The sequence below is a fragment of the Phascolarctos cinereus genome, unplaced genomic scaffold (genome assembly GCF_003287225.1).
Source record: "Phascolarctos cinereus isolate Bilbo 61053 unplaced genomic scaffold, phaCin_HiC Scaffold_2;HRSCAF=192, whole genome shotgun sequence".
Lineage (NCBI taxonomy): Eukaryota > Metazoa > Chordata > Mammalia > Diprotodontia > Phascolarctidae > Phascolarctos > Phascolarctos cinereus.
The window spans coordinates 24586710-24599244 of NW_027555625.1; the positions used below are offsets into that span (position 1 = coordinate 24586710).

General features: G+C 39.3%; 1 pseudogene; it reads right to left on the reverse strand.

Annotated features, from left to right (window-relative positions):
• Positions 1-102: 102 nt before the first annotated feature.
• Positions 103-11701, reverse strand: LOC144455499 (hereditary hemochromatosis protein homolog; annotated as a pseudogene).
• Positions 11702-12535: the final 834 nt, after the last annotated feature.

Genomic DNA, 12535 nt, shown 5'->3' on the forward strand with positions numbered 1-12535 from the left:
GTGCCTTCTTACTCTGAGATTCTGTGTTTCTGGGATTCTTTTCACAAAGTACACAATTATTAATATCAACCCCAGAGTAACACATTATTTTATTCTTTTGTGTTCTCTTCTTCCCATCCCTTTCCCTCTCACCTAACAATACACACCTGACTTTCTATTCATCCATTTGGTGAAGATCACAAAACAGCTAATTGTCAGGATGGCTACTAGAAGGATGCTCATGACAACAGGCCACAAATTCCACTGGAAGAGCTTCTCAGGGACTACAGGAGGAGAAGAGTCAGCAAATTAAGTGGATGGAGGGAATTAGATTTCTCCATGGTACAATGGAGAGAATGTTCAGTGGGAACTTTGCCCTTGGACCCTTTACCATGCAGGGAAGGAAGTGGGCAAGAATTAACAGAATCCTATGGCTTGGCCTTCAGGGAATGAGCCCAAGTAGCTTGGCTGAGACACTCACCAGGGTACACGGCTGGTGTCTCCAGCTGACTGTGATCTACCACGCAGACATAACCTGTCCCTGTGTCTCCTGGTGGGATCTCCAGGGAGATTCAGAGATAGAAGGTGTCATCAGAATTAGGCAGGGTGCCGCTGGAGCTCTCTTTCCCCCATATAGCACCCTCAATACCCTTCTTCCAGTGCAGCAGGATGGATCGTGGGTAGAAGCCTGTGGCTGTGCAGGAGAAGCTGATAGTGCCATTGGGGAAATCTCAGCAGGACACATACACCTCAGGTGGTACTGAAGACAGAAGATGAGAGAAGCAAGACATTGTGTCCAAAGTGAATTAGGATGCATTGGTCCCTTCATCCTCCCTCCCTCCCCTACTCCTTATTGACCAACCTCAGCTCTCACCTTCCTCCAGCTGTAGCAGTTGCCTCTCTGTATGCTACCGCCAAGTTCAGGGGTGGGGAGCCTGCAGCCTCAAGGCCATATGTGGCCCTCTAGGTCCTCAAGTGCAGGCCTTTGATTGAAACCAAACTTCACAGAATAAATCCACCTAATAAAAGGATTTGTTCTGTAAAACTTGGATTCAGTCAAAAGGCGGCACCCAAGGATCTAGAAGGCCATAGGTGGCCTCGAGGCCACAGCCTCCCTCCCACCCCTCCCTGCTCCCTAGTGTCTAATGCCCTGCTCTGTACGCAGCAGAAATGCATTGTTGCTTATGTTTTTGTCATTTATATTTAGTTGTTTATGTTATGTGATGTTGTTTTGTCATTTCGGTTGTTTATGAAGATGAGGGGGGAGAGAAAAAGCTCTCCCTCATTGAAGTCCTCAGAAAAAGATGAGACAACCACTTAACAAGCTTACTTTCTGTTTGACATTAGCATTTCATTTTTTAACATTTGCCGTAATATTAATAAAGCAAAGTGCATAACCACATCAGAATAGTTTATTTAATTATATTAGGTAACCATGATAATAAGCAGCAACTTTACTTCTTCGTTGTATTAGAAATTCAATTTTTTCTTAAATAGATGTTGTGATATTATTGTTTTTGAAAGTTTAAATTCTGTTTGTTTTCATTTACATGCATATCTATATTTAATGTTTTGTTGATATGTTTTGTTTTTATTACAAACATTTAAAGGTTACTCCCACTCTGTGAGAGATCTGTTACAGTTCAGTAAAACTAATACTACAGTCACCTCATCTAAAAATGCCTGCAAGAGTTCACATATGCAGCACCCCCACCTCTCTTTTTGAAATAAACAGAAATCTATTTAATATCTTTCCCCCATATGTCCTATCAGAAAAGAAAAGAAAAACACATTTCTTGTAACAAACACATGTAGTCAGGCAAAACAAATTCTCTCAGTGGCTGCATTCAAATACACACACACACACACACACACACACGTTTCATTCTACATTTAGTATGTCTCATTGCCTCAGGGTTGGTAAAGGAATGTGCAATGGGCATATTTTAGAAGACATGCTTTTTCACACACAAATAACATTCTTATCAACTTGGAAATTCTGTGATTCTCTATTTCTATATAAGCAGGAGACATTTAAACTAACCGTAAGTGGTGATAGGCAGCAAATGCTATGAGAATTTCAGACTACAACGTCTTTAATATGTCAATACTTCAATTATATAACTGAGATTATATAATAATGATGATGATGATGATGAATAAGATTTATATACTGCTTTCTATGTGCCATGCACAGTGCTAAGCATTTACAAATATTATCTCATTTGAGCTTCACAACAATCCTGAAAGGTAGGCACTATTATTATGTCCATTTAACAGGTGAGGAAAATAAGGCAAATCAAGGTCAAGTGACTTTTCCTGAATCACATGGCTAGTAAGTCTCTGAGAATGGATGCAAACTCTTTCTGACTCCAGGCCCAGTGGTCTGACCACGGCACCATCTAGGTGCTCAATCTAGCAGCCATACTTTTAGATACAATATTGTCTTCACAATATTCTGAGACCCAAAGAACTCCTTATAGTAACCCAACAATGATTCTATCAGAGCTTACCTAGGCTGGGCTATTCCCAACAGACCTAAAGTATCTCACCAGGTCTGTGTTCCTGCTTGGTAGGACTAGTCAGAACTTGAGCTTCTCTGCTATCATATTATATCACCAGTTTCCCTCCTGTGGGCCAAAGATACCAAGAAATCTTTTCCATAGGATTTATTCTACCACATGATTTGCTACAGTGACTTGGGTCATAACACTACCATGCCACATGATGCAGAGGAAAGGGCTCAACTGGGAGTTCATGAGAAATCCTAGACCTTGTCTTTACTTCCCTTATGAGTGTAAGCAAGTCTCTTAACATCTCTGGTACATAATTTCCTCAGTTGTAAAGTGAGAGGATTGGACAAAATTGATGATCTATGTCAAACAGGAAGGGACTTTAGACCCACATTCTATAGGTGAGGAACCTGAGGACCAGAGAAATTGGACAATGGATCAGGAATTCAAAGCTGTGTTCTTCCACTGCAGATATTTTCAGCAGACACAATAAACAATGTCTCACAAATATGTATGACTTTTCAAATAGATGTAATGGAGTTATCACCAAAGAGAAAATCTATTCAAAAGAACTAATGATTTCATAAGAGCATTTTCATATCACGCATCAAAGAACAATGGGAACACAGAATGTCATCAGGGAAATATATGAATAGGAAAGACAATGGTCTTTCCTAGGGTCTCTAGGGTCAGGGAACCTTTTCATGTTGGAAGTCTGCATTATTATTTAACTGGAAACAAATACAGTCACATTCAAGAAACTTCAATTAGATATTCTTAAAAATGTCCATTATTTTGTAAAAATCTAACTACTATGTACTTAATAATTTCAAAAAATGAAAACTATTTGTTAATTTTAAACTTTTAATGACTTTGTTGTGTCTGCTTTTTGTTGTGAAGCATTTGAATATTTGGTTGTGGCAGGGAGGTCCACAGTTTCAGCTGATCCTCTAGATAGGTATCGGTCATTTGTCATTTTAAGGGCGTCTTGATTTAGGTTAGGTAGGAGAATGTAGATTCACAGCAAAAAGTAGTTAAAAAGCCAGAAAGCATTTTTCAGGCATGTTGCCAAAGAAGTGGATATTCTAGTGCATTTTCCCGTATTTTAATTGGATCTTTCTTAGCATCAAACGATGACTTTAAAATGTCGTCTAATACAAGCTCAATCAATTTCATCTGCAGTTCTTTAGATGTCTTGGTGATATCCACTAGGTAAGGCTGAAAAGAGAATTTGAGCGTGTTGTCATATTTCTCAAAATCAGTGGACTCTTCACTGTATTCTCTAATTGACAGGTCTACAACAGCTGTGTATCCTTCAAATGCTTCACATCTACCATCCTGCTCATCAATGACCTTTGCTAACTGGGGAAAGTATTCATCCAAAATTTCCTTTTGAAGAAGTGTTTTTTTTAAAAGATAGCTTTTTTCTAAATGCTTGGATTTTTTACCACATATAATATGTAGATTTAATTTTCCCTTGCAAAGAAATATTCAGATTGCTTTGATTTGATGTGATATCACACAGAAATGCACCATTCCTTTAAAAATCTTCTTTCAGTAATTCACATTACTGATTCTGTTCTTCATAAAATTTAATTATCTTTTCTCACAAAGATAAAAAATTTTGTCCAACACTTGTCCATGTCACAGCCAACACACTTTAGAATGATATGGCAAATTCACACTGAATCATTTGACTTTAACATGTTATGAAATTGACAATAACAACTGAACATCATTCAACTTTAGCGTGTTATGAAACTGACAATGCCATGTTTCATTTGCATAAATATAGTTAACAATACTTAGAACTTGTTGCAAAGTGTTACTTAAAATAATAGCTTAAGCATAAAGATTTTTCAGGTGCAAGACAAAATGAAAAGAAATGAGAGCGTCTGCATCTGTTAATACTTTTTTTTCAATCTGTGGAACAAACCTTTCATGTTTTCTTGTCATGGAAGGTGCACTATCTGTATGTGCACTTGCTAAATTTGCCAAATTCAGTCCAAATTCATGACATTTATCTTGAAAATTGTTGAAGATATCTATTCCCCATGTTCTGTTTGCAGGAGGGCCCAAGGTGAGAAACTCTTCATAGCAAAGAAAATATTCTGTTATGACCCAAATGAAGTATAAAACCTGCACTGAGTCAGTAGTATCAGTTGATTCATCCAAAGTGAATGAATAATATATATTTCTCTTTGAAGTATTACATGAAGTTGTTCTGTGAAGTTGAAGGTTGATTCATGCTGTCAATCAATTATGGTTCTCCTTCAAAGAGGCAATTGTTTGTACTAGGAAACATTATCAGGATCTAAGCATCCTACAACTTTGACAATTCATTCTTTCAAAATTTCTACATTACTAAATGGCTTCCCTTTTCCCCCCACATATATAAGCAACTTTATAAGTTCTTTCAGTGGCATTATTTCCAGGTCTTATTGCTGCTTGAAAGAATTGTCTTTGCTTCGACTTCTTATCATTTCATTTCTGTCTGCCTTTCCCTCTAATTTAAAATATTTGTGGCCCTTATGAGCATTATGATGCTGGTGAGCTTTGGATTTCTTTAATGTTGATATTGCAGTATCACAAAGCAAGCTAATCATCTTATCTTTAGCAGAAAGAAGACAATGGTGCAATTCCTAAATCTGATTTTTAAAAATCTGTTTTCTTTTTTCAGTATTGCCTCGGTTGTCTTTGACATGTTGGGCTGTTAAGCAGACAGAACTAAAAAGTACTGTCTAGCTGTGCAGCTGTTCACAAATTGCACTGCAAGCAGAAACACAGTGCACCATTGTCAAAAACTGATAACAGACTGGTGTACTGGACCCTCATAAACTATCACCAACCAGCCTCATGTGGTAGAAGCGCCAGTCAGACTGGGGAAGGTAGAACTAAATAATGAGTGTAGCAGCCTTCAATTTAGCCATTGTGGCTTATTAATGTTCTAATTGTGTCGGTCAATCTAGAAGGATTATTTCATTGAAACTTATTTTATTCTTTGGTATTTAAAAGTCTTCTCTTTTAAAATAAAATAAAAATATGAAAGACAAACAATGTATTAATAAAAATAAAAGGATTTGTTCTGTAAAATTTGGATTCAGTCAAAAGGCCATTCACTCTTAAGGATCCAGAAGGCCATATGTGTCTTTAAGGTGGCAGGTTCCCCCCCCCCCCGTTCATGGTAAGTGGGAGAAGTAATAGATGGTTGGTAACAGTGCTCCATTTGTATCCCCTCAATTTCAGGGGAAAGGAAAGAATGAAAACGTTTGCCACAAGTTTCTCTTAGAGACCTTATTTCCAAGATATAAAATGTATACTCAAATGTATACAATGAAAGCCAGTTCCCAATTGATAAATGATCTAAGGAAGTTCTCAAGGGAAGAAAGTCAGTCTATCTACAGCCACATAAAGAAAATGTCCAAAAACTTAATAATGAGAGAAAGGCAAATTGCAGCGAATTGCACCCATCAGATTGGCAAACATGAGAAAGAAAATGGCAAATGCTGGAGGAGCTGTGGTGAAATGATTGGTGTACCTGTAGATGAGCACAACCATTCCAGAAAGCAATTTGGAATTCTGTACAAAAAGGTTACTAAAGAGGGCAAGCCCTTTGACACAACCATAACACCCCTGGCCCTATACCTATAGAGAATAAAAAAAGAGGAAAGAGATCCAAAGTGTACAAAAATATTAGAACATCTCTCTTTGTAGTGGCAAAAAGGTGGGAACTCAAGGGATAGGCTTCAGTTGGGGAGTGACTGAATAAATTGTTGCATATGAATGTGATGGAATATTATTGTGCTGAAAGAAATGAGGAAATACATGATTTCCGAAATACAGAAACACTTGCATGAAATAATGAAAAGTATAGTAAGCAAAACCACAAGAACAATTTCTACCGTAACACCAATTTTGTAAAAATAAATGCGTTTGAATGAACACTTTAAAATGAAGAATTTTAAAAGCTGAAAATGAATGAAATGAGCAGAGCTAGGAGAATAATTTATACAGTAACAATAATACAGTGAAGACAAACTTTGAAAGCTATAAGAACTATGATCAACTCTATGACAATCAAAGACTCCACAGGATTTATGATCAAGCATCCTGACAGATAGGGGATGGATTCAGGGTGCAGATGAGACTATTTTTTAAAAAACATATGCAGTGGAGGAATTTGTTTTGCTTGACCATGTGTATTTGCTATAAAGAATTTCCTTTTTTTTCCTACCTTGGCAAGGGATAGAAGACAGAGAAATGTATTTCTTTTCATTAAAAAAATAAAACTGTAATTTAAAAAGGAGAGAAGACCAAGTAAAACAGACGTTATATTCCTCTCTGAAGTCAAAACTTTAAGTCCTCTGAAAATATATTTGTTAATTAACAAATCAAACACTAATTCTAAAAATGAAATCAAGAAGGACCACAACATATGGGGCAGATCTCCTATGGCAAATTTATGGAAGGACAGAGACAAGAATTGCTCAAGATGGGCAATGGGAGAGGAAGTATGATCTGCATCATTGGAGGTGAAATCCACATGGATTTCACATGTAATGCATGGATTGCATTTGAGTATTTGAATATTTTTCCAAAAGAAGGGATGCTAATAGCACAACTTCAATCCAAGGAATATGGAAGCTGACAAAAACAAAATAAAGGGCAATCCTAATACTAAAAAAAAAAATTGGAGGAGGTACACTGGCTTAAAGAACCTACAGTGAGCTCTATACCATACTGAGGCATCAGAGTAGAATTTCCATCATCTGAATAAATGAATAAAGATATTTCCTCACATCTACTATGTGTATTTTTTATTAGAAAGAACTGCATCCCAGGTCCTCTACCTCCTAATTCCAGGGCTCTGGCCACTATACAATAAGATGGAGGTGATGGCTTGGTAAAGAATGAGGGGAAATGTACTTATGATATTCTTTCAAGCTTGATTTCTGAAGGATTTTCTGCATGACTCCAACACAAAATCTCTTATTTCCTTGTTTTCTCACTTCAGTCCAGAAAGGATTTTCCAAAATTAATTTGAAACCATGAACCCTAGGGTTCAGGACCACCCATTGTCCTTCTAGACCATCTCTCTGGATCAAATCTTCTCCATCCAAGCCATACTTTAAATGGCTACTCAACAGGATATCTCCATCTAATTCACAATCATAATGAGTCTGCAATGTGTGATTCCCTGTGGGGGGAAAAAACATGGGATACTCTGGAAGAAAATTGGGTATGGAGAAATTAATGGAAAGAAACTCTGTTGTGAGTCTCAGAAGAAAAAAAATATTTGTTTTGTGAACTTTAGGGGTGACCTGTATGTGAGGTAGAAGTATTCTGGTTTCTAAAAGGGAGCCTGATTCTCCAAGCCTAGGAAGAATACTAGCAAAGATAAGAAGTAGAATGTTAAAGGACAGAGAAGATTAGGAGTCAAGAATAATTCACCCCTTTATATGAATTCCTACTTATCTTGTCCTACTTTCTTCGTTCTGAATCCATATGTGGTCTTCTCTTTAATATCTAGACTGTAGCTTGAACAAATTTCTGTGTTTTAGAAAGAATAGTAAGAGAAATTTTAAAAAGAAAGCCAAATTAGGAGCAGGTGCCAGGAAGAGGGAGGTAACAAGTAAAAGGAAAAGAAGAAGGAATAGGAGAAAGAGGTGGAGGAGAAGGAAGAGAGAATAAGGAGGAGGAGGAGGAAGAAAAGGAAGAGGAGGAAGAAAAGGAAAAGGAGGAGAAAAGGAAGAAGAAGAAGAAGAAGAAGAAGAAGAAGAAGAAGAAAGAAAGAAAGAAAGAAAGAAAGAAAGAAAGAAAGAAAGAAAGAAAGAAAGAAAGAAAGAAAGAAAGAAAGAAAGAAAGAAAGAAAGAAAGAAAGATATCAGGCAGCCAAAGAATCAAGTGGGACTGATCACTAAATTCAGGGACCAAGGAAGGTTAAGAAGTTCAATATCTGGAGTTCACACACAATGACTAGAGAAACTTGGGAAGAAATAAAATGTGAAAACTGAAGTTGAAGGGGAAGTGATTTCAATGGAGGATTTGGTGTTTGGGGAAACTGATGTGATTCAGGATTGCATCCTTCACAGCCCTTTCCCTATAGAAGAAGTAACAGTGGTTTGAGCCCCTGGGGTAGCATACTTAGGGACTGGTCCAGCAGGCTTGGTTGAGAGGAGATGAGTTAGGATGAGGGGAAGGATACGGGCAAGGCATATGTGGCAAGGCATGACTTACTCTCAGTATTGGTGTCATTTCTTGTCAAGTAATGGATGACAAACTGGTAATCTCCCTCATGGTTCATTGTCAAATGTCTTATCTCCTCAGTTAAGTTTGTTCCCACAGCCTCAGCGATCCAGGGTGCCTTCATCACAATCTGATGGTTTGATTTGTAATAGAAAGTCCACCAGATGTCATCAGTGAGGCCAACAATAATGAGGTCAAGGAGAGTTTGAGGTGTGCCCACTGCAGTGTGTTTTATTTCATGCTTGTGGCAGACTGCATGGCAAGATGAAAGAAAAGGAAAAGAGGGGTCAGATATGAGAGGGCCTCAGAAGCTTAGAATCTCCTTACACCCAACCTCCTCCCACTACTACTTTTCATCATTTATATATGTACTCAGGGTTTTGGAGCAGGCTCAGATCACATGAAGGAGGTACCCTGAGGGTAGGAACAGGCTGTGTTGTTCACACTGCCAGACTGGGATGGCCATGTTCTCCTTGCTGCACACTTTTTGCTGCTTAGTATCCAGAGATGGCGAGGGTTCACCCACATTGTGAGCATAGTAAACAAAACTGGTGAAGGGAGAAGCCCTCCTTTCTCCTTTTAGGACCCATGGCCCTGGAAAATGACAGTGAAATTTCTACTTTTTCTGGTCCTCTCTGTTTCAAGTACAAGAGGAATATAACACACATGGCTTTCAGGAAGTGGGGCTGAGGTAATTACTGTTGCACATATGTAAGGTGGGGAATTCCAGATCTTTTCCAGGACAGCATTCCAGAAAAAAAAATACACAGACAACCCACTTTCCAATCAGAACCTGTCACAGGACTGAATAGAAATCAAGAATCAGTAAGAAGTGGCCATGTTATGGAGGGCTCTGAATGCCCAACAGGTCATATTATATTTGATTCTGGAGGTGTTGGAGAGCCAACAGAGTTTATTGACTATGGGAGTGACATGGTCAGATGGTGCCTTAGGAAGATTAATTTGGCAGCTGAGTGGAAAGGATGAACTAGAATCCAGAGAGTTGTGAAGCAGGAAAAACAAGACCATTATTACAATAGTCAAGGTGTGAAATGATGAGGGCCTACATCAGTGGGGTGGTAGTGTCAGAGGAGAGAAGGGGGCATGTACAAGAAATGTTCTTGACAAGAGTCCTGGGGAGTGAGAGAGAGTTAGCTGTTGAGGATGGTGCTTGGGTTGTAAGCCTGAGTGGCTGCTCAGATACTTATTCCCCTCCACAGTGGTAGGGATGTTTAGTACAGGAAGGCTTTGGGGGGAAAGATAATGAGTTCTGCTTTGGACATGTTGAGTTTAAAAAGCCTTCTAGACATCCACTTGGAGATGTCTAAAAGACTTTTGGAGATGAGTTACTAGAGGTCGAGAAAAAGGTAAGGGCTTGATAAGTAGTTCTGAGAATCATCAGCATAGAGATTATCAATGAATCCATGTGAGCTGATGAGATCACCAAGAGAAATAAATCCACATTAATTAATAGGCCACATCTCTGAGATAAATGAGAATGCCCTTCATTTCTCACTGCCTTTTGAAGATTATCTCCTTTCTAATAATCAGGGACTAGCCTTGCTCAATTGAGGTGCTAGCAGCCCCAACGGGAGTTAGCTTGTGGTACCAGGATTCCCTTTCTCTAGGATTCATGGATCTCAACAAAAATCTACCCTACTGCAGCTTCTCCCTGGCTTATCTGAAGCCCCAGTGAAATATATCCCTGCTTCAGTCTGCTCTAGTCAAACACTGGAGACTTCTTTGTGTCAAAAAAAAAAAAGTAGTGATTTAGGGGCAGTTAGGTGGCATAGTGGATAGAGCACCAACCCTGAAGTCAAGAGGACCTGAGCTGAAATACAGCCTCACACCAAACACATGACACCTACTAGCTGTGTGACCCTGGGCAAGTCACTTAACCCCAATTGCCTTAAAAAAAAAAAGTATTGCTTTATGCAATACAATGTTGGACCAAGGTAAATGGAGCTTTACAAAACTAGCCGTACCTATGATTTCATCAGCACCAGAGCTACCTGTAAGGTAGATCCAAATGAACCTACTCTGCCCCTTTTGTTCAGGGAGTTCCCTGGGACACTGGGAGGTTCAATGACTTGCCCACAGTCACACAGCTAATATGTATCAGAGGTGGCACTGAAGGCCAGGGCTTTCTGACTCACAGGCCACTTTCCTATTCATTATTCTCTACTGTCTTTCATAAAGGACACATATCACTTTTTAAAAAACACATGCTTGTATACACAGAGACAATGTTGTAAGATAACAACCAATGGCATTTATCACCACTGTAAACCCAACCCTCAAGTGGGTACATTGGTATAGCCTCATCTTCTCCCCCTCATCTCTTTGGTCAGGCTCTCAAAGGGGCTGTTTTGGTCCTTCCTCTTCCCCTTTTAAGGTATGACAGCCTGGACAGCTCCCATCCTGCCTTTCTCCTCTAGGCATGAGTCAAATCCATCTCAAGAGGTCTTTGAAATTTAAGCACATTAAAGAAAGCTGTAGAACTCCCATTTCCCCATTATTTACGCTACCCTGATTGATGCAGCCTCTGTCCTTCATTGATCTCTGTTGATTCTTGTTGAGAATTGGGGGGAAAAAAACCATGAAGTTGTCTCAAAAGGCAAAACCTCTGTCTCAGGTAAAAATTTCCTTTCTCTGAAGACATTTCTCTGATTGACTCAGATTAGTTGGAGTCAATTTTATCTCCAAGAAACAAGGTAATAGTTCTGTCCAGTTGCTTCAAGTTATATCTTTGCCTCCCACTTAAGTCAAACCCAGAGCTCTATGTTCCCCTCCACCAACTTGCCCAGAATCACCTGTCTGGATCTCTCTCAAAGCAAACAGCATCAAAATAAATAGCCAGGATGAGAATGACCCTCTTTCCTTTCTCCTGTTCATCATGCTGCTCTGTATGTGTCTGTTAGAGTCCTCAGAATCACTCCCCTTAGGAGAAGTACCAGTCCATAATCCCCTTCTGCATAATGGCTCCTATGCAGGAAAAGAAGCCCCTTTATACCCAAGGCCTTCCTTGCTTTGATATTGGCTCTGCCAAGCCCCTGCCCTCCTATCACTGCAAGAGAGGACATTTGTCACCAGGCAGAACCTGCCCCTGCCTGGAAGGGGTAAAAGTGGAAGTGAAATGAAGCCTGTGGTGAGAGCAGGAAACCCTTGCCTGTCATCACTTTCAGGTGCTGTTGGAGAGTTGCAGAGTGGGGACTCACTGTGCCATGGGCACAGCTGGCATTTGTAACTGTTAGTTGAATTAAAGATATGTCAGATAGTACAGAAAAGAGTGCTGGACCTGAAATCTGGAAGACCTGAATTCGAACCTGCCTTAGACACTCCATAGCAATTCCCTTACCTCTCTGTCTCTGATTCCTTATCTGTAAAATGTGGATAATAATTGCAACTGTCTCACAGGGTTATATTGCTAAAATGAGTTGACATATATAAGGTACTTTGCAAACTTTAAATGCCATATGAGTTATATTATTCTTTCTGATCACAGAAATCCACCTTCATGGGGTCAATCCCCAGTCAAGTGGGAGAGATGGTCCTGTCCTCAGGGTGTCCCTCTTCTAATAGGGAAACATAGAGCCTACCCTCCATGGTCCTTTGGTCTGAGAAGAGACACAAAGGATGTGCCTTCATGGAGCCCCCAGTCTGAGGGGCCAAACAGTTGTTGCCTTCAGGAAGTCTTCAGACAGAAAGCATCAACAGTTGTAGATCACAACATCACTGACAAATATTGTTTTGAAAGCTACTTCTCAGCTCCCTGGGTTTGTTTCTAAAACTGAATC